Genomic DNA, 27,931 nt, shown 5'->3' with positions numbered 1-27,931 from the left:
TCCATGTGTTCCGCAATCCAGATCTGGAATACAGTTCCCATCCTTTGCTGAGTCCAGTCTGTGACTTTCCCAGTGCCTGCCAGTGATGTGACCGTCATCCTGGAAACTCAAAAAGGTTTTATATACATATTGTATTATTTTCAGTATTTTCTTATTAATATTATATTTATCTTATTATTATTTCATTGTTAATATTTCATTAAAATAGTTGAGATTCTTTAAAGTCATAATTGTCTTTTTCTCTTATTCTTCTCTCACTTAGGGAAGAAGTTAGAAAGCATCTGTCACTCATTTTAGTGTCCGGCCCAGCCCAAACCATGACACAAGTTTAACAAATATTATGACAGTGTGATATGTATCATATCCTTCTGTTGTGTTGAATGCTACAGATTTCTTAGGTTCCAGGTTCTGGCCTGTTTATTAGTAATGATGTGTTATGCAGAGTTCAGTGTACAAAGAAAATATCAATCAGGGCACAGAAGGAAAAATTATTAAATGCAGTATGACTGATATGAGACTTTAGAAAAAACTCCAGAAATGAGAGCTGGGTTTCATAATACAAAATACATCACATCTTCATAAAAACTGAGAATGGATTTACTATTGGTAATTAAAAGAAAAGTAATTTTCAAGAAAATATGCAGTAATTAATTTTTTCCATAGAAGCAATTTTGTTCTGGGTATTTTACGGGTGTACAAGTTGTAGTACTATGTCTTTCCCTTCCTTCTTTGCAGCCTCTGAGCTGGAACTATGTTTTGTTGTTCTGTACCTGTAATTTTTTTGGTCAGAAAGATAACTACCTTTTTCTTGAACTTCAGGTGACAAATTCAATGTCTGTTGTACCACTATGCAATGCTGATTAATTGATCATTCAAATAATTTGCTTTGCACATAATAACTCACCAGCTTTTCAGAAAGCATCCAGGAATCTTCATGTAGCTGTGAGTTTATCAGATAGATACTATGAAGTAAAGTAACTTTCTGGTATTTATGATATTTATAGACCTAATCCGAGTGAAACAGTGAATGAATTTCATAAATTTTAATATGCTGGAAGAGGATGACATGAGAGACAGATGGGTTGAAGGTTACCTTTGGTTATTTCCAGGTAACTTCCAGCAATCTCAAATGAAGTTGCATGTATGAACAAAGACAATATTTTTTCTCTTGTGGCTTAATTTCTTTAATGACATGGTTTTTTTAAGTAGTCCACTCAGCTATGAAGTGATCAGTTAACTGGGATGGGTAGTAAACCTGGACTAAAGGAGATATACTTAATTGTTATAATTTACTTTTTAAATAAAATAACACAAAGTGGTGCAGCCTTAACTTCCTCTGATTAAAAGAGGTGAATGAATAATATTGTACATAGAATCATTGAATCAGAGAACTGCCTAGGTTGGAAGGCACCTTTCAGATCATCTAGTCCAACCATCAACCTAACTCTGACAAAAAACACCACTAAAGCATATCTCTAAGCACTATGTCTACCCATCTTTTAAATATCTCCAGGGATGGCAACTCAACCACTTCCCTGGGCAGCTTGTTCCAATGCTTAAAAACCCTTTCAGTGTAAAATTTTTCGTAATATCCAATCTAAACCTCCCCTGGCACAACTTGAGGCCATTTGCTCTTGTTCTATGGCCTGTTACTTTGGGGAAGAGACTGACCCCCACCTCTCTACAACCTCCTTTCAGGTAGTTGTAGAAAGTGATAAGGTCTCCCCTCAGCCTCCTTTTCTCCAGGCTAAACAACCCCAGCTCCCTCAGCTGCTCCTCATCAGACTTATTCTCCAAACCCCTCACCAGTTTCATCACCCTTCTCTGGAAGTGCTACGGCACCTCAGTGTCTTTCTTGTAGTGAGGGGCCCAAAACTGGACACAGTACTCGAGGTGGGGCCCCACCAGTGCTGAGTACAGGGGACAAATCACTTCCCTAGTCCTACTCACCACACTGCTCCTGATACACGCCAGGATGCTGTTGGCCTTCTTGGCCACCTGGGCACACTGCTGGCTCACATTCAGCCTGCTGTTGACCAACACCCCCAGGTCCCCAGGTCCGTTTCTGCCAGGCAGATCTCCAGCGACTCTTCCCCAAGCTTGTATCGCTGCATGGGGTTGTTGTGACCCAAATGCAGGACCCTGCACTTGGCCGTGTTGCAGCCTGTCCAGATTCCTCCGCAAAGCCTTTCTACCCTCAAGCAGGTCAACACTCCCACCCAACTCGGTGTTGTCTGCAAACTTACTGAGGGTGCACTCAAGCTCCTTGTCCAGATCATTGATAAAGATATTAAAGAGAACTGGCCCAAACACCAAGCTCTGGGGAACACCATTTGTGACTGGCCAACAACTGGGTTTAACTCCATTCACCACCACTCCCTGGGCCTGGCCTTCCAGTCAGTTTTTAACTCAGTGAAGAGTACTCCCATCCAATCCATGAGCAGACAGTTTCTCCGGGAGGATGCTGTGGGAGAACATATCAAAGGCCTTACTGAAGTCCAGGTAAACAACATCCACAACCATTCCCTTATCCAACAAGTGGGCCACTTTGTCATAGAAGGAGATCAGGTTTGTCAAGCAGCACCTGCCTTTCATGAACCCATGCTGACGTGGCCTGGTTGTCTCTCATGTGCCACATAATGGCACTCAGGATGATCTGTTCCATAACCTTCACAGGCACCGAGGTCAGACTGACCGGCCTGTAGTTCCTGGGATCCTCCTTCCGGCCCTTCTTGTGGATGGGTGTCACATTTCCTAGACACCAGTCAACTGGGACCTCCCCAGTTTGCCAGGACTGCTGATAAATGATGGAAAGCAGCTCGGTGAGCACTTCTGCCAGCTCCATCAGTACTCTCAGGTGGATCCCATCCAGCGCCATAGACTTGTGTATGTCTAGGTGCTGGAGCAGGTCCCTCATCGCTTCCCTTTGCATTACAGAGGCCTCATTCTGCTCCCCGCCCCAGTCTACTAGCTCAGGGGTCTGGATACTTAGGGAACAACCGATTCTACTACTAAAGACTGAGGCAAAGAAGGCATTAAGTACCTGTCCTGGTTCTGGCCAGGCTAGGATTAATTTTCCCCAGGCTCTGGCAGGGACACAGGTATTCTATCCCATGTGAGCCATGCCCAGTCTGTAGCTGGGAGATGGCTGGGGGAGGGGGCAGGAAGTCGCCACTTGGGAGCAGGCTGGGGCATGTGGGGTTCTGTCAGTGAGCGGTGAGCGGTGGTACTATAATCGTGTTTGTACGTTCCTCTCTCTGTGTTATTGTTGTTTTCTTGTTCCCTTTGCTGTTCTGTTAAACTGCCTTTGTCTCAACCCACGAGTTTTACCTTTTTCTTATGATTCTCCCCACTGTGGTGGGGGGGTTGAGAGAGCAGCAGCGTGGTTCTTTGTTACCTTCTGAGGCTAAACCACGACAGTACCTCAGCCTTCTCCTCATTCTTTGTCACCGTGTTACTGCCCCCAACTAATAAAGGATGGAGATTCTCCTTAGTCCTCCTTTTGTTACTTATGTGTTTATAGAAACATTTTTTATTGTTCTTAACATCCAAAGCCAGGTTAAGTTCTAGTTGGACTTTGGCCATTCTAATTTTCTCCCTACATAGCCTCACAACATCTGTAGTGTTCCTGAGTGGCCTGCCCCTTCTTCCAAAGGTCATAAATACTCCTTTTTTCCCTGAGTTGTAACCATATCTCTCTGTTCAGCCAGGACGGTCTTTTTCGGCACATGGGGACAGTCTACTCCTGCGTCTTTAAGACTTCCTTCTTGAAAATTGTCCAGCCTTCCTGGACGCCTTTGGCCTTTAGGACTGCCTCCCAAGGGACTCTGTCAAACAGGCTCCTGAAAAGACCAAAGTCTGCCCTCTGGAAGTCCATGGTGGCAGTCCTGCTGGCCCCACTCTATCATTTCATGATCACTATGCCCAAATGGCCTCCAACTGTCACATCCCCAGCAATCCTCCTCTGTTTACAAACAACAGGTCCAGGGCTCCTTCCCTAATCAGCTCCTTCAACAGCTGTGTCAGGAAGTTACCTGCAACACACTCCAGGAACCTCACAGACTGTTGCCTCTCAGCTGTATGGTATTCCCAGCTGATATCTGGTAGGCTGAAGTCTCTCATGAGCACAAGGGATAGTGATCTTGAGATTTCTCACAGATGCCTGTAGAATATTTCTTCTACCTCTACGTCCTGGTTGGGCTGTCTATAACAGACTCCCACCATGATATCTGCTTTGTTGGCCCTCCCCCTGATTCTTACCCATAAACGCTCAACTCTATTATCACCATCACTAAGTTCTTGACATTCATAACACTCCCTAACATACAGAGCCACCCCATCTCCTCTCCTTCCTTACCTAGCCCTTTTGAAGAGTTTGTAGCCACCTAATGCAGCACTCCAGTTGTGCGAGTCATCCCACCAAGTTTCCATGATGGCAATTATATCATAGCTTTCCTGCTGCACCATGGCTTCCAACTCCTCCTGTTTGTTGCCCATGCTGCATGCATTATTGTAGAAGCACTTCAGTTGGGCTACTGGTCCTGCCACCTTTTTGCTGGGAGAAGCCTTAACTCTCCCACCTGTCTATTCCCAGGCAAAGCCACAGTTTCTAACCCATCAATGACCCTCGCGTCTCTGCTGCTGCATGAATCTCCATCCCCTGCCTTCACTGAGACAGCAGACCGAGGGACCTCACTAGCATCCCGTCTCACAGATATTGGTGCACCACCCCCCAGGCTTACCTCTAAAGAGCCTGGTTTCATCCCTTTCCCGCTTCAAATCTAGTTTAAAGCCCGTTCAGTGAGCACTGCCAACTCCTGTTCCAAGATCCTTTTCCCCCTTTGAGACAGGTGTACCCCATGCATTCCCAGCAGACCTGGTGCCATGTAAACCAGCCCCTGATCAAAAAAAACAAAATCCTGCCACTGACACCAGGCTTGGAGACAGGTATTGATCTGCTGGCTCTTCTTGTTGCTTCCCTCATCCTTCCCTGCAAATGGAATGACAGAGAACACTACCCCTTAACCGGACATCTGAAGGCCCAGAAATCTCTCTTGATCGCCTTTGGGTTTCCTGTTATCAGTTCATCACTGCCTGTCTGAAAAATTAGTGGTGGATAGTAATCTGAAGGGTTTACCAGGAAGGGAAGTTTTCTTTTTATATCTTTAACCCAGGATCCAGGGAGGCAGCAGACTTCCCTGAGAAGTGGGTCTGGTCTGCATATTGGGCCTTCTGCTCCCTTCAGGATGGAGTCACCTACAACAATAACCTGTCTTTTTTTCTTAACTGAAGATGTTTTGATGCAGCGTGTACTTTGACTTAACCTTGGCAACACCTCCGTGGACACTGAGTCATCTTCCTTGTCATGATTGGGTTCCTCTTGCAGAGCCTCATACCTATTTTTTAAGGGTACCTGGAAAGGTGGGGGAGTTACTGGAGAGATGTGCCTGCTTGTCCGGGCAGGAACAAGTTCCCATAGCCCCCTATCCTTTAAGTTACGTTGTTTGGCTAGGCAGAGAGAGGACAGAGAATCCTCTGTATCATGTGGCCTTTCTGCCTGTTGGGCCTGGTTCAGGGAAGGTAGGTTGCGGTTCTGGCAGTCTATCTCCCTCTTGCACTCCCCAATGGTTCTCAATGTACTTACCTCCTCCTGGGGCTCCATAACTAGGTGGAGAAATTCCTCTACCTGCGCACACCTCCCACAGGCATGCTCACAGTTGCCATCTGATACTGTCATACGGGTAGGGCACAGCCTGCAGCCTGACACCTGGGTGGCAGCATGCTGCCAGGAGAGCTCCATCTGGGAGGCCACCTCAGTCCTGCTGGGTGCAGAGCTTGGGGAGGCCAAGGCTTTCCACTGGGTCAATACCATGGCTCCCTGGCCAAGCTGGTAGAGCCCTTCAGTGCCCTTCTGCGTGCCCTTCTGCGCGCCCTACTGCATGCCCTTCTGCCGTGTGAACTGCTGCGTAAACTGCCGCACCACTCTCTGTCTGACACACCACACTCTGTTTGCCCGCTCTGTTCGCAGCTCTCCTGGTTGCTGCACTCCCTAGGGATGCCTTCTGTGGGAGTAGGGGTGGGGGCCATTACTGCTGACCCTGTCCCCATCTCGTCAGCAACTCTCATGTGAGCCGCCAGCTCTCGCGGGTTGCCTGCGCTCTCCTTGCCTTTACCTGGCTCCAGGGAAAAAAGTCCTTTTTTTGCCATGAACCTGTGCTCCCTTGCAGACGTACCTGCACCAGAGCTGTCCCTTGGCAAGTGACATATTAGAATAATATACATGCAACATTAACACTACATATACAATAAGCTTACACATAATATACTAATGGTATATGTACCACACTGATACAATTCATCTGAGGAGAGTTCAAAACTATGGAATGCAACTTAAAAGTAAAATATTGGATTTAAAAAAAAATCCAAAGAGTCCTTAAATTAAAATACTTTTGGATAGAAAGATAAGTGAAAATCAGAATATTTTTTGCATTCTTTACCCAGTGCTCTTATGAGCAGTGATTTGGTTTTAATAGTGATTGATCACTAATTATTCTAATCTTTGATCAAAAATCGTGATTCATAAAGCAGAAGATAAGTAGAAGATAGAAAATTAGGGCACCTTATGGTTTGTTTTGGGTTTTTTTTCATGAACGTTACCATAGTTATTATCCCTCCTTACAAGTTTCCTATACTTGTCTCTAAACTTCTTAAAAGATATGGTCAGTTTGGGAGTATTCTTATTGTCTTTGTCAGGTGATGAACTTCTCTTCCATTCCCACCGTGTATCTTTGGCCGTAAGGATCTTTGGACACAAGAGAGGAGGAAAAAGCATTTTCAGTGCAACTTGCGAACACACCACCTCCAAGCAACAGCTCCTGGAGGATCACAGGATGGCTAGATCCAGAGATTAGCTGCATTTCCGCAGTGCATGCATTAAGAGCAGCAGAAGTGAGTCAGCAAAAAAGCTTACTGTCACAGAGTATGTTCAGTTTGGGGAAGGGAGAATCAATCATTGATTTGACTAGTATATTGAGATAGTGAAAATTTGTTAATGATTATTCAATATGTGTTTTTTTTAAGCTATATGGTAACTAGGGGTCTAGCAACAGTGTAATTTTTCACTGGGAGACAACTAGTGGACCAATAAGTCATTTGATTGTGCTCCGGTTTACCTCATTTTCCTTTCCCTTTCTCCCTAACCCCTTTTCCCCTTCTGATCATGAAGAGCAATTTGAACCAGCTGCTTTTTTTTTTTTTAATTATTATTTTGATAGTGTGAATCCTTGTAACGTCACTGTCTGATCAAAGACATTTTGGAACTTGCTTCTGGCCAGCATGTCTTGCTGAGATATGCAGAATATATGGGGACTATTTGTTTCTAATTGCATAAAGGATTCCTCCCTACAGGTCTTGACAATCATTGCTGGCATGTCTTACTGAGTTTCAGTACTGCTTATTTTCTAGCCAAATGTCAGTTTCTGCGTCTGAATATGCTCCAGCTCTGCATTTGCTTCTATGACATCGCGATTTTTCCATTATTCAAATTATTACCCTAGGAAGGGTAATGTGTATGGCTGAATGGAGGCATGATATTTGAACGATTTCAAGGGTATAGCAAAACTCTTCCACCCTGATTATTATATTGGATGACTTGGAAAACAATCTCTTTGGAGACCTTTCCATGTCCCCTATTTTCTGTTTCCCTCTGGAAGGTATTAAACATCAGACTGGTATGTTAATTCTACACAAATAGCTTAGATGTGATGTGGTCTCCTTGGAAGGAATTTGTTCATAGTGACTGAAAATTAACACTCTGAATTTAAAATTGAAACTAGTTGTCTAAGGTTCTTAGAAAATGAGATTTTATCTGTCTAAAACATAACAAGCTTTAGCAGATAAGAAAATATTACTTTATAAGCGCTGAACCATGATTATCATCAGAACTGTTCCCAAATTTTTGAATGCTGACCTTTTTTGAAAAAGGCAAGATATGGTACACCTTCAAGCATTTTCCCTGCTTTCTTATTGCAAAAACATGCTGTAAGATTTCGCTTACCCATACCACCTGTTGAGAAGTTTTGCTTTAGAGTTTTCTGATATATTAATATGGGAATTTCAAGAATATACTGGTCTGTTTTTATACTCATTTATAATATTCTGTTGCTCATTCTGGGTAAGCTGGTTTAAAGGGAAGAAAATAAGTTAAAATCTTGGTCTGACAAACAAGGAGTGAGGGGCAGGGGGATGGAAAGGGGGTGATGGCTTATGTGTAATGGTCAAACCGAGAATTAGATAGCTTATCAGAACTGAAGAATCTAATGTTCATTTGCCTTTTACAGAAATCTCAGTTGGAACAGACTTTGAAGTGGTGTTATTGGTACTGCACAGCACACTGCAGAAGGGAAATATTGACAAGCTACAACTTTGAGCATTTGCCATAATGCAACGGAGACAGGTAATTTTGGTGGGTTCTGGCTTGTTCTGTTTTAATTTTTATTATTTTTAAAATTATTATTAGCTTTTCTTTCCACCTACTATAAAAGAGCTTTTTTTGGTTTGTACTCTTTTTGCTGTAATTGCTTTAGGATTTTGACCTCCAGCAACAATCTCAGAAGAGAAGCAAAACAGTCATCTGGGAATGGTTACTCTGATTTGATCTGCAGATATTGCTCTGACTTAATCTGTTGTGTATAGACCATAGGCTTCAGTATTAACAATATAGTACTGGTGTGTTCTGCTGTGTCACAATTAGCAATAGGAAATTATTCTCCCACCTATTATTAATGTATTGTTAAGAGGAAAATATTTTCTGTTTTCCTTGAATATTGTCAAGTTTCATTCAAATCTGCATCAACTTGCATCAAATATTCACCAGTTTGGCGGAATGGACGCCCGAGATAATTATCTTGACACAGGACAAGCTATGTGCTGAGACAGAGATATATTTGATAGTTTTTCTAAAGATAAGCTGCAAGAGTGTTCTCCTAATAGATAGCAAATATATGTGGGTTACCAGTTTGATAAACACACTGCAAATAATATCTAGCAGCTGTCTGCACTCTAATAAAAGGTCTTTTTTTATATTTGCCACATTTTTAAAGGATTTTTGTAACCCTCCATAAACAAGAATATTGTTTATATAATGCAAGCAGTTTTTGTTAGATTACAAAAGCAAGAAATGAAGAATTGTTGTGTGGGTATATTTTTTAAATTTTACATTGGTATATAGGAATATTCAGTGTCATTTTAAACTGTTTTTCTTGTCTCTTGTCAGTTTAACTCACACCTTTAATCTCATTGAAATGTCTGCTTTGTGCTGCCTCCATTTCTGATCTGTATTAAAATTAATAGATATGTCCCTATGTTGCTCTTGAATAAGGAAAAACATCATCATTTTTGAACACTATAACACAATATTTTTTTTTTTTTCATGGAAGAGACAGGGATTGATGACATTACTGGGTGTAGTTAGAGCAATTTCTATATTATGGAAGGAAAATATGTTTCTTCTCTGATTAACTGTTTCATTTTCTAGTTAGGATGTTAACATCACTGTATCCCTTGTGTCTTATTTCTCTTTGCACTGTTCAATCTAGGTCATACTTTCTGCACCTTTCTGCATGGCACAGTAAAAATTAGACGAGGTTAGAATTAGTGATAGGCTAAATTACCTAGAAATAATTTTAATAGTTATTGAGCTTAAAGCCATGAATATCCCTCAAGGATTTACATTTGGGCTCTGATTTCGGGCTCAGTTCTACAGCACATTAACTCATTTGCAACCCTTAGTACTTTAATGTACTTTAATGCAATATTTCTATCCTGGGCTTGTTAACACTATATTAGATAATGTTTACATATATGAATGATCATGAGCTGTTGGGGTTTCTTTTCCATTTATTCCCAATCCCAAGCAATAAAAAGAATGGAAAATAAGATAAATTTGTGTACAGGTTATTTAAAACCCCACAATTTTTGAAAAAAAAAAAAAAGCTCAAGTAATATTTCATTAAAGTTTCCCTTTGTTTCCCTATCATTAAAAAGTTCATAGTTATTTCAGAATGCAGAGCCTTCCTAAACCACCTTTGATTGTCTACATTATATGCAGATAAAACTAACAAGCAAATTCTGCTACAGGAAAACATCCTTTTGCGAGGTTCTAACATCAAAAACAAAAGGGTGAGTTAACAAATAAATCCAATTATTGCATTGAACAATTACTAAATTTAGGGCAGAATTCCACAGCAGTACTTACGTGCTCAATTCCCAATGATTTCAGTGTAGGAATGAGGGGAGGAAAGCACTAAGCATCAAGTCTTTTATGATAGCTGTCTCCATAGAGAGAATTGTGAGCTTTTCTATTTTAAACATCTAGGTCCAGCACACATCAGGAAATGCAGAGTGAAGGGGTTTTCTTAGCTTGAAGCAGAGACAGAGAGAGGATATTATAAAATGTGTTCAAAACTGATTAATTAAAAGAAAAGAATATTTGTGCCCATAGTTAGTTGGAAAAGAATAGGCTTAAACTGCAGTGAGAAAGCTTTAAGTCAGGAACAAGGAATCTAACAGCTTCCTTACACTCGAGGCACTGGTCAAGTAAGGTTTTTAAGATTAAGCCATGATGCTTCTGATCATCAGTATGATAACAGGTACAGTTGATGCTGCCTTAAAACAGGTTTGTGATCTAGATTAGTCTTGAAGTTTCTTGTAGCCGTGGTAGTTTAGTCACTATTAAAACATCAAAACAAAAACCACCACCACCACAAAGCACTTCATTAACCAGGATGATAGCAAATGTTTCCTCTTTTAACATCACAGGGAGGTTTAGGCTGGAAGAGACCTCTGGATATCATGCAGCGTAACCTTCCGTTGAAAGCAGGACCGTAGTCTTGAATATTTCCAGCAGGGAAGATTGTGGCACTCCTCTGGGATATCCATCCCAATGTTTAATTGTTCTTATGGTGAAGATTTTTTTTTATACATATGCAAACAGAATTTCCTGAGTCATCACGTGCTCGTTGCCTTTGTCCTATCAGTGTCCATTCTTCTGGGAAGGGAATCTCCATCTTCTCTGTAACTACTTTGCACATTTTGGAAGTGGAGTGATAAGATTTCCACAAGTGTTATTGTCTGCATTTCTACTGAAGGATAAAAACAACAAAACTTTTGACATGTATCTGACTTTCCCCTGAGATCTCTTGCTAGCTTGGCCTTATTCTCAAAACAAAAACAAACAAACAAAGAAACACAGAAAACCAAAACCACTTTGGAGCATATGGGACACGCAGGTGTGCCTGTTCCTATCTTCCCCAAGGGCCAGAATACTTATTTGCAAAACTGGGAGATCTGTTTTCAGGTTTTTCAGTATGGTCAGAGTCTTGACACAAGACTTCTCAACAGAGCACTTCTGAGTCACTGAATATTCTTTTGGTTAAGAACTTTCTAGGATGCTGTCATGGTTTCAGTTGGGATGGAGTTGACTTTCTTACTAGCAGCTGGTATAGTGCTATGTTTTGGATTTAGGATGAAAATAGTGTTGGTAAAACACTGATAGTTTTGGTTGTTGCTAGGCAGTCAAAGCTTTTTCTGCTCCTCACACCACCCCACCAGTGACTGGCTGTAAGGGCACAAGAAGTTGGGAGGGAATACAGCTGGACAGCTGAACCCAACTGATGAAAGGAATATTCCAGGGCGTATGATGCCATGCTCAGTATATAAAGCTGGGGGAAGAAGAAGAAAGGGGGGATGATTGGAGTTATGGCGTTTGTCTTCCCAAGTAACCACTACACATGATGGAGCCCTGCTTTCCTGGAGATGGCTGAACACCTGCCTGCCAATGGGAAGCACTGAATGAATTCCTTGTTTTGCTTACATGCACGGCTTTTACTTTTCTTATTAAACTGTCCTTCTCTCAATTCATGAGTATTTTTTCTCACTTTTACTCTTCTGATTCTTTCCCCCATCCCACCGAGGGGGTATTGAGTGAGTGGCTGCATGGTCTGAGTTGCCAGCTGGGGCTAAGCCATGACAGATGCTACTATTAATAATGAGAGAGAGGTATTACCGCCTACGGTCAGGACTCCAAGCCAGCTTTCGCAGAAGCGTGGCAGAGAGTAAGCTTCTAAGAGATTCAACCACTCTTAATAATTAAATAACAGTTTTAAAATGTGGCATTTTTATATTAGTAGGACAGTATTGTGCTTTGATAGTCTTTTTATTTTAATGTTCTATATTTGCTTATATAGATACAAGAAAACAAGGGAGCAGAAAGAAAAATCCTTAATCGTGATCACTATTCACAGATCAAATGGAATATAGTAGAGCTATCCTAAAGTATCTTTAAGATTTCTTAAAGCATGATTGTAGTTCTAAGCTGGTTTTACAGTAATGCAGTCATAATGTCAATTTAATATCTTGCGTCTTGTGCCACTATCAGAATGGACTCATGTGAAAATATTTTGGGGGTACTATTCACTTATGTCATGGTTTTTTGTAAGAATTTAAAAAACATAACAGACAATTTTTTACCAGATCATTTAAAACACCTAAAACTAGTTTCTTGCTCCTGATATTTTTTTGCTGTAATATGCCACTTCAGTACTTAAGAACTGAGTTTCTCTCAGCTCTAATATTACCATATGTTGTTGATATATAAACTGATTCTACAAAATGAATACATTTAAGAATAATTCCTAGCCTTCAATGTTGAGAAATCAGTGAACACAAATTACTTGAAATCTGTTTTCATAAACTGTTGTAATTGTTTTCAACTTCTTGAAGGCTTTTCTAAACTATAATTAGGCATGAGGAACTAGCCAAAATCTGTTCTGTAGCTGGAAAGCCAAACTTCCCTCCATCTCACTTTAACTCTAGCTGAACTGCCACAACCCTTGACATTTCAAATGCATTGAATATTTTATCATTCCATTCCTATGGATATGTTTTGTTTAGACATAATCCAAAGCAGCAGATCCAGAAATAGAAGAGTTTTGTTTTATTTTAAAGTTGACTTGCTGTGTCACACCTCATTTGTCATGCCATTCTGTGTCTAGTAAACAACCAAATACAATGATATGCTCCATAAAATATAGTTATGCCTCCAAGAGTCTATACAGGTTGTTTCCATTTCTAACGGCAATACATGTACATGTCCTTTTTTATATTCAGCTGGTGGATCTTTGCTTATGATTTCTGGAAATAGATAAATGGAGAATGGCAATTAATATTTGTAACATGCATCCTGTCTCTTGCAGAAATACATAGTAACTTATCAGTTTAAACTCTTGAGTTTTATTGCTTGCTTGGTTGGTTGGCAGGAAAGCCATCATGCGACACACAGTTTAGTTGAAAAAAAAAAATATCTTTGCAAACAAATGATCTACAGCACAAATCCTTCTGTTCATGCAGTCTACTTTCAGTTGCATTGGAACTCAGTATAATATCATGGTTTCAGAAATGCTGTCAGCTACTTAGTTTTTATGAGACTAAGCTTTGAATGAGAAAAAGTACTTGCTTAGGTACCAGAGCAGACAAAACAAGTAAACAGTCTGAACCTAATTTAAAGTTCATTGACGTCAATGAATTTCTTTCCCTTACTTAAATACTATAGATTACATTATTGTCTGACGTTCAAGCCATAATTACACAAATATGCTCCGCGTATTTGCTGTCATTTTTATAGATGTTTCATTCACTTAGAAAGCAAACAAATGCACGATGTTCTGTTTGCTTTAGTATGCAGGAGATTTGAGTGCTTAAGAAGTGTATTTACATTCATTGTTGCCTGTAAAGATGCCATTTGTGTGCAAACTCAGTGAGAGGTATGATAAAGCCAACTTCAGTTCTCAGATGATAAGAAAATATCATTCCTAAATCTGTTTCATCATCTAGTTTAAAAAAAAAAAACAAAAAAAAAACCGAAAAAAACCCAAAAAACCAACACAAAACAATAACAAAAACAACCAAACACAACAACCAAAAAACCTGAGAAAGAAGGAAGGTGAGGATACTAGATTGCAGATTCCTGGAGGCAAAGTAATATATGGACTGAGCAAAGCCATGGGGAAGATAATTCCAATCAGCCGGTTATAATGAGATAAGCCAGATGGATATGATCAAAACCAGTTTAGCTTTAGGAAATTAAAAAGAAAAAAGCAGAAAATTAGAAAGGTGTTAGAAGTATATAATTTAAAGCCCTTGTGAAGCTAGAAATAGGAGTAGCAACAGTTGGAGGGCTAAGGAAAAGTGGTGTTTCCTGTAGCTTTATTTCAGCAGTCTATTTGACTCCTTTTTTTTTGTTTGGTTTGTTTTGTTTAAAACTACCTTTTTGTTTAAAAGACATTTGCAGCTAATCTAGAAAATGCAGTTCTCCATCAGGGCAGGTTGCTAAGGGTTCAGCGTGCATTTTTATTTGAGTGTTTCCTTTTCTGAGCTGTGCATATGATAATTTGTCTCTGTTATGAAAAATAGATATTTGAATGGGCAGGTGAAAAGGAGGGAGGAGGAGAGATACTGGATTCTCTTTGTCTGACGCAAACAGAAAATGTAGATAAATAATAAATACAATTTTTGTGATGTTTGAGAATTTCTATTCATAAGGGATGTTTTCTATGGGTAAGAGACATTGTGATTCTCACTATGCGTTTCTTGAGGTGAACAACAGATTGAAGATCCTACCTAGCATCTCTGAGTACACCTTATTCATAGCAAATTATAAACTTGTAAAAGGGGATTCCTTGTAACTGCAACTTGCTAGATTTTAGACCACTTCCCTTATTTAAAAACCTAACTTTGAAGTCAAGATGTAAAGGCATGTAATATGAAAGTTCAGGAGAAATCTTCCTCATAACACTCATGTTTGCTCCCTAGCATTTCAAACCTTCAAACAAAGAAGCAAGCAAATCTACAGAGATGTAGAGAGACCTGAGAGATCCAATTTCTGCAAAACCATATCCCATTATCAATACTTCATCTAACCCCACGATCCCTCCCTTGGGTATCAGGGCCATCTAAAGGCAGTGAGGTGCCTGCACTTTTTCCTCCTCTTAGACAGCTGCAGGAGCTCAGGCGCTAGAACTAGGCTGTGTGCAGGAGGCAGCTTTTCAGTGAATGCCATGGACAACTTAAACATCTACTCTCTGTCTTTCCTGAAGAGAACGGAGTCTTTTGACAGGAGAGAAATCTTCTCTGTCTGGATTTGATCTACCACTTGTACCCCACCGAACACTGTGGACTTCCTAAAACAAGTATAGATTATGTAGCAAATATTTCTTTCTCTGATCTTTAAGAGAACAAACATATTGAATTCTTCAGTTCTGCACTATGGGTTTGCAATGTTTTGTTCTCTTCTCATTTTATTGTGATTGTGATTTTTTCTTTTGTTTGCTATTTATAGGGAAGGGGTTTTTTTGGACTTTTTTTATGGCTTTTAAAAATATATGCAGCTTGAGAAAAGTTTGCTGTGTTTTATGTGTTTTAGGTTGTTGGGGTTTTTTTCATGTCTTATTTGCAGGGGGTTGTCTAGGCAAATCTCCAGCTTCCCAGAATTGTCCTGGTAGATCTCCTAACAGAGTGCACTCTTCTTAAGTTTGGTAATAAAACATTTTGGCAGCATTTTTACTGCATTTCTGATCAAAAAGTTATACTGTATTTCCCTACTAACAACTTTGGCAATGGATCATTTCCTTGAACATTCAAAAAATACAGCATGAATTTATCCTCTGCTTTTGTTGTTCGAAAGCCTTTGGGATTAACATTGTGAATTAAAAATGAAAATTGACTTATTTTTTTCATTTTTTCCCTGGTTTAACCTCAAATAAAGAAGAGATTTGTATAAAAGCTGTATATGAACGTGACTTTATAGAGTGAATTTCATTAAATTTTATTCCAAATTACCTGTGTGCAATATTGTCACAGAAGTGTGAGACCAACAAAAGATGTTCCAAAAATTAGTTTTAATGGTAAAATTTAACAGGAATCATATATTACAAACACTTTGGCAGACATAAATTTTTACAGTTTCAGAATGTCAGTTGGGAATGAAATCTAAGCTTAAAATAATGATTCAAAATGCACAAACCACTCACCTAAAAGCTGAGGACACTCAGTCCCCGGAGGAGTTACTCTGGGTGACGTCTTGAGCCAAAGACGTCACAGACCCACTTCTCCAAGGAGAACCACTCAAAGGGGGTCTCTGGTGGGGACCCCATTTTATAGCCTGGTCATGGTCATGTGTTATAGCCTGAACTGTGGTCATCTGTTGGTCGTGGTCATGTAGCTTTTGTTGGTTAAGGGGTCTCCTAGGTAGGCTCATTGGGTATCTGGGGTATGTGGCTGTGGGTTGTTTGCATACATGACCAGCTGCTGATGAGCTTCCCACCAAATGAGCCACTACACCCCTATACAGAGACATTAGACCCTCAGGAGGGAGCACGAGGGTGCTCCTGCCACAGATATTTAAAAAAAAAAATAAGGATATGAATAAAGTACTCTAAATGAAATAATCATTTAGCTGTAGCTAAAGAGTGATTATAAACACAGGATTATTCTGTATATCTTAACGGTCACATTATCCTTCTGGAAAAAAAAAAAGAAGATTTATATGAAGTTTGATAAAACATAATCACATTATCAGTATGACTGACTTTATACCAGTGTATGTAAAATTAGCTGGGCAAAATTCAAGACCTAAGCATGGATATCATTACAAGTTAAATCTACAACTAACTTTGCTAAATGAAGATCACCAGTAGATGCTCATATGAGTTCCTATCTTTAGGTCTTGGCTTAATCTGCACAACAATGGAAGTGGACGTTCAAAGCACTAAACTGCAGTGACTACAACTTAATCTCAAGAGGCAGCTACAGTTACCTGCCCCCTTGGGGTAGGCAAGCAGTCTTAAATTGTTGGTCAGGAGAAACTAGTGTCAGTGACCTTCCCTAACACAAATGTGTACACATTTATTTGTTTCTACAGTGACCAGTATTTGCTAACCCAAAGCTTAGGTCTGCAAGTTGAAAATGGTAAAGTTTTTGACAAATTCAATTTAGCTGCCAAAATGATGGAAGAAGATTAGATCCCATCTAACTAGAACATTAGTATAAGGCTCCTTTTAGTGTGTTTCACACTTTTTTAGTGTCCCTCATTCCTAGTCTGTCATAATAGACTAGCCCATCTTATCAAAAATGTATCTGATGTTTAAAAAAAACTGTGAAATGACTTATTCTGCTAGAAAAAGTGGCCAAAACTTGTCTTGCTGGTCATTAATTATCTACTGTTTCTGTGTAAGTTGCTGTCACTTCATATGCTCACATTGTCTCTTGCCTTATGTCTAAATGCTAAATCGTGTGGGATGTGGACCTGCCTTTTGGTCTCGGTACATACAGTGTCTGATACAATGGAGTCTGTGGCTGAAATGTGTTAGCAGTAATGGAAATGTATCTTGTAGGTATAGGGAAAGAATAGTTGAAATTTATGTATAGCATTTATGTATAGGGTAACCTTCTCAAGTATTTCAGAAGAACTAAAGATAAGCTATTTATGTCATTAAACAGAGATTAAAGTTGTCACATATGTGCCTCTGACTAGGAAAACCACTCTAATTGATTCAATCCTAGCTCAGAGCTTGAACAAAATATATATGAAAATCACAGAACTTAACTTTTCTTATTTTCATGAAAGCATAAGAAAAATGGTACGTTAAGACTTGCTTCATCTTCAGTCTCAAAAGTTTACAAAATATATGGACACATGGGTGAGAGCTAGAGTGCACAAAGTGATCTCTGTAAACTTACAAATATATGCCATGCTTCATGGGGGAAAAAAAGGGTATAATTCATGTGCACAAAGACAATTGATGTTAAATCAATTGTCAAGTTTTTACTTAATGATGAGCACAGAGGGTCCTGTATATTAAAAAGCCTGTTTCAACTCTTGTTTACACCTGTAGTCCAACTGAATTTCGTGGACTTGAATTATGATTTATAACAGTAAAATACCATAATACTTTAGAGAGTGTTAGTGGCCTAGTTCCTGCAGCCTTTATTGCATGAATTTAGCATGACTCTTCCATGTGTAGTAAACATTTCCACTAACAGAAGACAAAATACTGCTTATGCTGTTCCAGTTAAGAAATTGAAGTTCCGTGTTTAGGTGTATGCAAAGCCATCCAGTGAAACAATTGGCATTAAATACTTCAGTCCTGTTGTTAACAATCTTATGTGTTACATTTGCTAAAATCTGGCCATATGTGTGTCATTACTATACAAGTTAAAGAGCTGAGATACCTCATCTGAGTCTTGTAAGGGATAGCATTACTTAAGAGCTAAGTATAGCGGTATGAAATGAACAGGATATCAATGTATAAGTTCAATCAGAAAGAGAGAGAATAATTTTTGCAGACTGCTTTATTATAACACCTGACATCTACCACTTCTGGCAAAGGATAAAGGGAACATTGGGAAGAAAACATGAATATAAGAGCCCAGTGTTAAAAGCTACGTGTAGACTTGTGGCAGTGCATGCAGGAAAGAAACAAATCTCGTTTTAGAAAAATACAGCTGGCATTTTTACAGATCTGCTTCTAACTCCTCGTGCAAAAATCCGACAACAGTGTGAGAAACATAGCAAAATCATGCTGGAACCTTCACTATCAGTGTGAAACATCTGAAAAGAAATAGCAATATACATTAGGGGGAAAAGAAGTAGTTTCAGCAGAATTTTGGGAAGGTAGACTTGAAAGCCTTTGGAGAGGATAACAATGCTTAAATGAAATAGTCTTTATGATGTAAATTACCTGATGTGAACACACTTTTTCAGCACAGACTATCTGAGAAGAACAAATTTCCTGCTATAGTTTAGGTTTTTAGTTTGCGGTAGGTAACCTGATTGGGGACATACAAGAAAAAGTAAGGCTGAAATTTTTGAGATAAGTCTGAGAATACATTGTCATTGAGAATACCATTGGTGGAATGTTCAATGTATCTTTCTAAAATGACAAAGTTGCACAAATGCAGCCAGTTTCAAAGTCTTTTTTTTTCCAGCAGTGCCAGATTTGCCTTTATGTACTTCCCTGTCTATCCATGCTCTGAACAGATTTTTTGCAGCATGAAAAAACCCTGCATTCTTACCATCCATTCCAAAATGGTTAACTGAAATAGTTTATCACATTTATGAAAAATATTATCTTTTAATTCAAAAAGAAGTTACTCCCCTGCTGAAAGGGCCACTGGCTGTCTCCATACGTTTTATGTGCTTATTTATCATTTTGCAATGCAGTTATCAACTTGGGTACACGGAGAAACTTGTTGTTGTTTTGTGATACTATTTTTCTGGAGACTTTCTGAGCTTTGATAATACCCTTTGTATTTTCCTTCCCTTACTCCAAGCTATGTACTTTTGGGAAGATGATCTATGTTGTGTAATGCAGAGATCACAAGGAAAGTTCAGTGTTTGAAGATTTCCTTTTGTCCAGAATCAAGCCACAAAGTTAAAATATTCACAAAATAGAAACAGTAATAAAAGATTCAATTAAGATATGTCAAAAAGTCAGCACTATAAAGTTCATCTTTTACAAGGTTTCTGCACATTTTATTGATGAGAAAATACCTAATAATCCTATTTAATAAAATCATTAACATTCACTATTTTATTCACATGAACATTTGACCTGAAAGTGAAGTCAAAACCCAGTGGAGTTAAAAAGATAAAAGACATATTTCCTGTAGATCTTGAAACACTGAAAAATCACAGTGTTTCCACCAAAGGTTTTATTTTTTTTGGTACTATCTGTTTCGATGAAAACTTGAGCATTTTGATCATCTTTTAGTCATTGCTAGTTATAGGCTTATTCAGTAAATAAGCGATGCAAACAGTTGTCACTAGCAGACACGGTTGTTTGTGCAGCGGTTTGTGGGCTCTGCTTCCCGATCTTCTGGGAACTTCTGGGAGCCTCAGGGTGCATGCTGGTGGTGCTGCTGGTGCGTACTGGTGCAGCTGCTGGTGCGTGGCTCCTAGAGAGTTTTACTTCTATTAGCAAAGTTGTGGTTTCTAATACTGCCCATCAGCTATTGCTGATCAAAGGGTACTTTAAGCTTCTGTCTTCAGATGACTTCTGAAGAGGCAGTAATAAGCCCCATTCAGCTGGTGCTAGGGAGAAACCTGTACTGCCTCCAGGCCCAGAGGCCAGTTCCCAGGAGCTGCTAACAGATGCATTAGCTTATGTAGGAGTGGGCACGGAAAGGGGGCAGAAACTGCTGCATTCGGCATACAAATGGTGATGGACCACAGCAGAGTGCCATCCGCAGCACTTACTGGAGCAGCACGTGAGAGGTCTGGGCCCAGAGTGAATCTGGAGAGAGGATGCACCTCCCAGGGCCTGGGCAGGTGGAGGAAGCACCCATGCAGATGGAGAGGGTGTCCTTGCCTGTAGGAGTTGTGTGCCAGCTGAAAGGCTGTCACTAGGTTAAGGATCTGCAGGGGGAGGTGAACTCATTGAGCTCCAGGGAACACGAAAAGGAAATTGATGGAGTCTTCTCAGAGACTGTGCAGTGACTGAAACCCCAACTCCAAGAGGAGGGTCAGCTACAGACTGTGGTCGGTTAGGGGGCCAATGGAGTCTGTCTGACACAGCAGGCTGCAATGGATGGGTAGCAGCTCAGTAGGGAAAACGGGCAGGGAAGAAAAGGAGGGAGCTGCCCTCTGTGCGAAGGAGCAGCTCAGATGCATAGAGCCCTTTTACAGGAAGGATGATGGTCTGGTGAGTACTTATTGGTCAGGATATAAGAAGAGGCCAGTGAGGGCAACAGCTTGGGCAGGGTGGAGATTGTTACAGACTGCTGGGTCAGGATGAAAAAGTGCGACAAACCTTCTTTAAATGATTCAAGGAAGTCTTGGGATTACAGATGCTGATGCTCATGGAAGACTCAATCCTCCCTGATATCTGCTAGAGGGGCAAAAAGATGGGAGATGAGCAGTCAGGGAGATTTCTGGAGGATAACTTCTTGATACAGCCCAACCAGAGGTTGAGCCCACACAGGTGGATCTACTGTTCACTGGGAAAGAGATATTACTCAGTTACTGGAGGATGACCAAGGGATTGCAACATCTGACATGTGGGGAGAGGCTGAGGGAGCTGGGACTGTTCAGCCTGAGGAAAAGAAGATGAGGGAGGTCTTATCAATGTGTATAGACACCTGATGGGGAGAGCAAAGAAAACAGAACCACATTCTTTGCAGTGGTGCCCAGTGACAGGACAAGAATCAATAGTCATAAATTGAAATTCAGGAAATTATATTTAAACTTAAGAAAAAACTTCTTTATGAGGGTGGTCAAACGTTCCAACGGGTTACCCAGAGAAGTTGTGGAATTTTAATATCCACCCTTGGAGATGTTCAAAGCCCAACTGGACGTGGTCCTGGGCAAACTGCTCTAGCTGATCATGCTTTGAGCAGGGGGGTTGGATTAGATGATCTCCAGAGGTGTCTTCCAACCTCAGTGATTCTGTCACCTGCAGAAGGGTGTTCCAGTTGGATATAAGGAAAAACTTTTTCTCCCTGAGGACAATCAGCACTGAAGAAGACTTCACAAAGAGATTGTGCAATCTCCATTCCTTAACATGCTCAAGACCAGGCTTGTTAAAGCCCTGAAAAATTAATCTGATCTGATCTTACAGCTAAAGTGATTTGAGTAGGAGTTTGGTCTAGAGGCCTCCTGAGGTACCTTCCAATTTGAATTATCCTGTAATTATAATGCATTATATTGCAGTTATACAACATCAGCTGAATGGCCTGTTGAAAGAGGAGAGATGGGAGTTGATGGCTGTATGCAGACACAAGGTTTTAAGCAGTCTTTGCATTAGCACTATTTCCTTTTCCTAGACTCTGAGACTGATTCCTTATCTGGCTGTCTTTGCTTATATGGCTTTAGCTTTGCCACCTGTGAAATTAGGATATTTTAGTGCTTATTTGCTTGCTTTCTGCTACTAATCTTGTTGTCTACTGAAGACAGTAGAGGATTTGAGAACAGAGAACATTTATGAGAGGAAAAAACACGACTTCTCAGCTGCTATCTGCAGAGGTCAGCTATCTGAAACTATTATTCAAACCTACATTAAATCTACCTCTAAGCCTCAGATTTCTGAGGTAAAAAAATCTAAGGCCACATGCTCTGAATACTGATTCCATATAAAATGGTCCATCTGTTTTAAATCTGTTTAGAAATATTCATGGGTTACTTTTTCATTGACAGGCTCTTTCTGGTGCTGTCAGCCTTCTTGCATTTCCAGAATAGTATCACATAAGCTCCTTATTTCATCTTCATGTTGTTCCAACACAAATGGCACAAACGCTGGCAAACCATCAGTAGCAATTTTGTACTGAAGATCTAGCAGAGGTAATTATGGCACCAAGATCTGATTATGGGGCCATGAAGGCAATCAGAGGGCTGGAGCACCTCTCCTACGAAGACAGGCTGAGAGAGTTGGGGCTGTTCAGCCCTGAGAAGAGAAGGCTCTGGGGAGACCTTATAGCGGCCTTCCAGTACCTAAAGGGGGCCTATAGGAAAGATGGGGAGGAACACTTTATCAGGGAGTGTAATGATAGGACGAGGGGTAACGGTTTCAAACTGAAAGAGGGTAGATTTAGGTTAGATATTAGGAAGAAATTCTTTACTGTGAGGGTGGTGAGACATGGCAACAGGTTGCCCAGAGAAGCTGTGGTTGCCCCTTCTCTAGAGGTGTTCAAGACCAGGCTGGATGAGGCTTTGAGCAGCCTGGTCTAGTGGGAGGTGTCCCTGCCCAGGGCAGGGGGGTTGGAACTACATGATCTTTAAGGTCCCTTCCAACCTAAACCATTCTATGATTCTATGATTCTATATCTGTAAAATGAATAAACAGATTTATTTTTTTTGGTTGATAAAGGGTTCTATAGGAATTATGAAAGAGAAGATACTGTGTAAATTTCTGACGCACCAGCAATGTATGACAAAATCATGTAAAGAATAGTCAGAAATAATCTTAATAAGTAATAATTTACTCTATTTATACTTATACATGGGCATGAAATATAAAATCGTATCTGAAAAATAGGAAGTGTTTTGTACCAAAAACCTAACCTAGAATTTCCTGTGTGTTTCACTATAATCACCTAGGAATTAAATTTGTCAACCTTGACTTCAGATTAATATGTTTTATTGTTTCTCTTTTAGAAGTCTTTTAGAAAAATCCTCCTTTATTTTTAGATGTAAAACTACTATAACTACTAGTAATACAATGAACACAGTTACAGCTTAAGGCTTTTTTTCTTTAATTCTGCCAAATGGGAATTTTTAAATTTATCTTCATGCTAGAGATTGAGTTGAGAATATCTTTTTGGCCTGTCTTAGGTCTTGTCCATCATCAGTTTCTATAGCGATTTTTATTTTCAAATCATCTTTTGCTTGCAGCCATAAATAACTTAGCAGAGAACAGTACTGAAATTGATTTTTTTCAAGTAGAGATTCAACACTAATACAAAGTAGTAATGCTGACCTCATATGCTTACACCAACAGATTGGCACGTCTGACTGTCACACATCCTGGGCAGTTGGGAATTTATTCTACTTTGACATTGCTAAGGTTGCTATTAATGCTGAGAAACTTAGTTTGGAAGTTTGAGACTCTATTGCCTTTTGAAAACTAATGGAAAAGATTGAGATACCTTGGTATCTATTATTTTTGAAGCAGTTTACCACAAAAGAGTAGGGAAGAATACATGGACTTTTTTCTTGAAGTTGTTCCTATAATTCTACGGCTTGAGTTTGTGAGAGCTTGAGGCTGCCTTCACCAAGCTAAAAGTTTCTAGTTTGTTCTAAAATGTAGGTACTTAAGTTACAGTATGCCTCTTGCAGTGGTTGTCTCTCATGATGATCTATTTCCATTTAAATGTTGCAACTATAACCCCGCATCATCCATTCCATAATAAGGAGAAAGGAAAACAGGGGTAGTCATAAGACAGTAAGGAAGAGATGTAGCAAGTAGTAACCAGATGCCAAATGGCTACTTCAGAAGTGCAGCTTCATATCTCTGCTAAGTTCAAATGGAAGCTTTCGTGAAGGAAAAAATGAGGAGAAACCTCCGCATAAAAATACAACTGTTTGTACATTCAGCACCCTGCAGAGATGCAGAGATTTTTTCAGCTATCAGTGCAGTTGTCTAAAAATGTATTTGTGATGATTGATAGGACAACTTTAAAATTCAGTTTTTCAGCAGTAACACTAAAAAAAAATAATACCTAGGAATGGGAAAGCTGCAAAAATATTTATGTTTTAAAATGTCAGTCTGAAAGACTTCGATGACACTTTGAAGTAGTGTCTTGTAACATGCCGGAATTTTTAGGGGTAAAACCAGTTTTAAAAAATATTTAGGAAAAGATGAAAGCATTCAATAGTTAAAAAGAGAATTACTTAAAAAGAGAAACAGAACGCCAGCAATTCTTTGGCTAATCAACTTCTGTTTTACTTGATGATGGTAAAGAAATGTTCATGCTTGATAACCAGGTCAGGGCTACTTTGAATCCCAGCAGCCTTATACAGACTACTAAGATTCTTGAAAACCAAAGGCTAGGGATTCAAGTGTACAAAGAACTAAGTCCTTTCATTTTTTTGGCTTTTAAGATAGCTTAAGACATGTTTTGGAGTTGGGAAACTGTATAAGCTGCTTCTTTACTCTGTTCTTACCAGACTTAGACTGCTGTTCCTACATCACCTGCTATACTGTTTTTTCTGTTGCATCAGCCATGTCCTGTTTTTCCGCAGTGCCATACCGATCCTACTCTACCATCAGCATCAACTGGCAGAAGTTGTAGTTCAAGCCCTGATATAAAGCCAGCTCAATCCAGGTGGAAGACTCAGAGACAAATAACCAAAAACAAGACTGCAGAGAACATGTGCAGATTTACTTTTATTTTTCTATTTCTCAGAACCTTTTATTTTCAACAGTTTAGCCAAATTTTCATGGGAGTCAAAATCTGAATTTTCTGTGCCACATTTAAAGTTCTGGAATGTAAGGCCCTCTTTGTTGAAAAGAGCAACTTTTCAAAACAGTGTTGGGGCTTTTTTAACATGAACAAAAATGTGTATTTTGCACCAACCTTCTTTGCTGAGATATGACATTAAGTTGAGCTCTTACTGTGCTTGGTTTTCTGAATACTTAAGTAGCGAAAAAGTTAACAACTTTTCCCATAAGGTAGCACATATATGATAATGTTTAGTGTTTCTGAATTCTTAGATTAAACAAATTAATGCACCTAACACTTTTGAGACAAATTTAATACGAACTTTCAGTGACACAAAATTATATGACCACTCACATCTGTTCAAGGAAGTGAATTTTTACTGAATTTTTTAAATACTATTAAAACATCAGTTAAAAACAGCAGGAGCTGTGTGCATTTTTTTCCTCCGTCACATATTCTGCAGTACAGTTTTATGTAGTAACAATTTACAATGGTCTTGTAGAGGCAGAAAAAAACTCACAAAGAGGTAAGGTGACGGAGCTATTGGCAAAGCACATTTGTGTGTATGTGTAATACTTGATGTAAATTATTCATGTAAAGGCTAATCTTTGTTTTCAGAGTAATTTCAAATGCATGTTATAATTGCCTTGGGTATTTGATTAAAGCCAGCAATTGGATGGTATGCTATAGAAAAATAATGAAATCACAGAACCATCCATCAAATTTCACCGATTTTACTGACTATGCCAATGCTATTTTTTTTTTCCGGAGAATAGAAGTAGAGTACAATGTATTATCTGCTTCAGATAAAACTACAAAAATAGAGAGTCTGAGGTAAATCTCCTGACAGTAATGCCAGACAGGAAAAATGGATCCTCTCCAAGAAATACTACAGAAGTTAGTAAGCTGTAGATCAGATGTTGGTTAGCGTATTCAGTGCTCATTGCCAAAAGAAAAACTTAAGGACAGCAGTGTTTCTCATTATTTAGTAAGCAAACAAAAGGAACAAACAAACTATTCAACACATGCACAGAGTATTGTGCAGAGACATCTGGATTGTATTTGGATATGTAATTGAATAAAGATTTCAAATATAAACAAAGATTCTTCTTTATTGCTTGTTACATTGAAGTAGATATGGCCAAACTATTCACTGAAAGAATTTAAATAACACTTTCATTCGTTTTTATTTTTTTCAATAAGGAGAATATATTTTAACTAAATTCTCTATCAACTGAAGTAGCAAGAATATGGTGAACAAATACCACCAAATTGTTTATTACAGACATTTGATTTTGAGTGTTTGCATTACTTATTTCTCATTTGAAAAGTATTGTATGCTACCTAGCTTACTGAATACAAAGTCTCTTTCCTGTTACATGTTGTAATAATGACTGATGAGGAGGTCTCAATACATTACTTTAATTTGGTCATGAGATAGTGCGAAATACATTGTGCTGTGAGCAGCATTTAACTTAAAATGTCAACCTTTCTACTTTAGGGGATTAATCTCAAATGAAACATCATAACCAACTAGGTTGTATTGCAAATGCCACCAAAAATAGACAATTTGAGCAAATCCATTTGACTTAGAATCCGCAGTAGGTAAAGAAAAAAGATGCTTGTGATCAGTTTCTGGTTTTTACCAGTGTTCTTTTTACGCAGCAGCACTGATTATTGCAAATGCAGTTTATGTTTGCTGAGGTCAATAATTTGCCATAGGGGTGTATTTAACATAATCTTTCCTGTCTTGCTTTTGATAAGAAAGAACATTTTATTCATCGATGTGCATATGTCCTAGATGAGAAAATACAGGCTTTGCCTCCTGTCAGGCAGAAAGAAGAATTATTAGTTTGGAAATTGAATCCACTTTATCTCAGTTCTATCAAGGACTGCTATCATTTCACAGAAAAGGATCACTCAAACTTCTGATAGCCTATAGAAAGTCCAACAAACCAATTGCACCGAGTATCACATGGTTTACATTTTGGGTTGTACGCTCAAGCTGCCTGCAAGAAGGTCCCAAATGTAGAAAACTGCCTGATGCACCACCATCAGCTGGTAAGTACAGAGGTGCAGGGCCATTGGAAGCCGTACAAGAGGTCAGTGAGGTTGACGTTTAGTTAAGATTTTTCAGTGAGGTGCCATATAGTTGCAAGGCTTTTGTTATCTAGGATTTTAGCTAAAGTGACCCCAGCGGGTCTGGCCGTAAACTGGAATTACTGGAGTTCCATGCCAACAACCTGCTATGCTGATCTGCTAGGGATCACCTAGTCTCGCTGTGTCCCTCCTCTTCGTTACCTTTTTATACTATAGATTTTTCTTTTAATGCTTGTTTTTACAGTTCCTAAGGTAATAGGATCTTGATCTTTATACGGCTTCTTGTACACTGCTGTAAAGAGCCTATAGTGATTGACAGAGCATTAAAATGTTAATCTGCTTTGCAAAGATGTCCTAAGAATTCACCAGCCCAATACCAAGCACACAGTTGTCTGCCTCACACTGAAGTGAGAGGAGAAATATGTTTTACCTGGAGTATTATTTTAATGACTAAGTATAATTTTAGAAGACTGGCACAAAATTCTTCTGCTTGATCATGGTAATTAACATTACACATGATTTGGTAAGTTAAACAGCGTTTGCATTGTAGCATTCAGAGGAAGTGAATACTGCAGTTAATTTTAAGAAGACACTCCAGCTATAAATTTCCGGTGCTATTTTATGCCACTGAGCAAAGGAGGAAAAGCAAAAATAAAACAACAGAGTTGTAAGTTGTTCATTAACAGCTGTATATGGAACACATGTCCTATCTCGCAAAATGCTTGAGGAAGTCTAAAAATTGTCAGGAAATAAAATAGTCGGTAATTTCATTTACATCCACTGCTAACACATGCATTTCCTAGTTTAGGAAAAAAGCTGTTTATTCAATTTTGTCTAAAAT

Source organism: Chroicocephalus ridibundus, chromosome 2, assembly GCF_963924245.1.
Source record: "Chroicocephalus ridibundus chromosome 2, bChrRid1.1, whole genome shotgun sequence".
NCBI lineage: Eukaryota > Metazoa > Chordata > Aves > Charadriiformes > Laridae > Chroicocephalus > Chroicocephalus ridibundus.
This window is presented reverse-complemented; position numbering follows the sequence as displayed.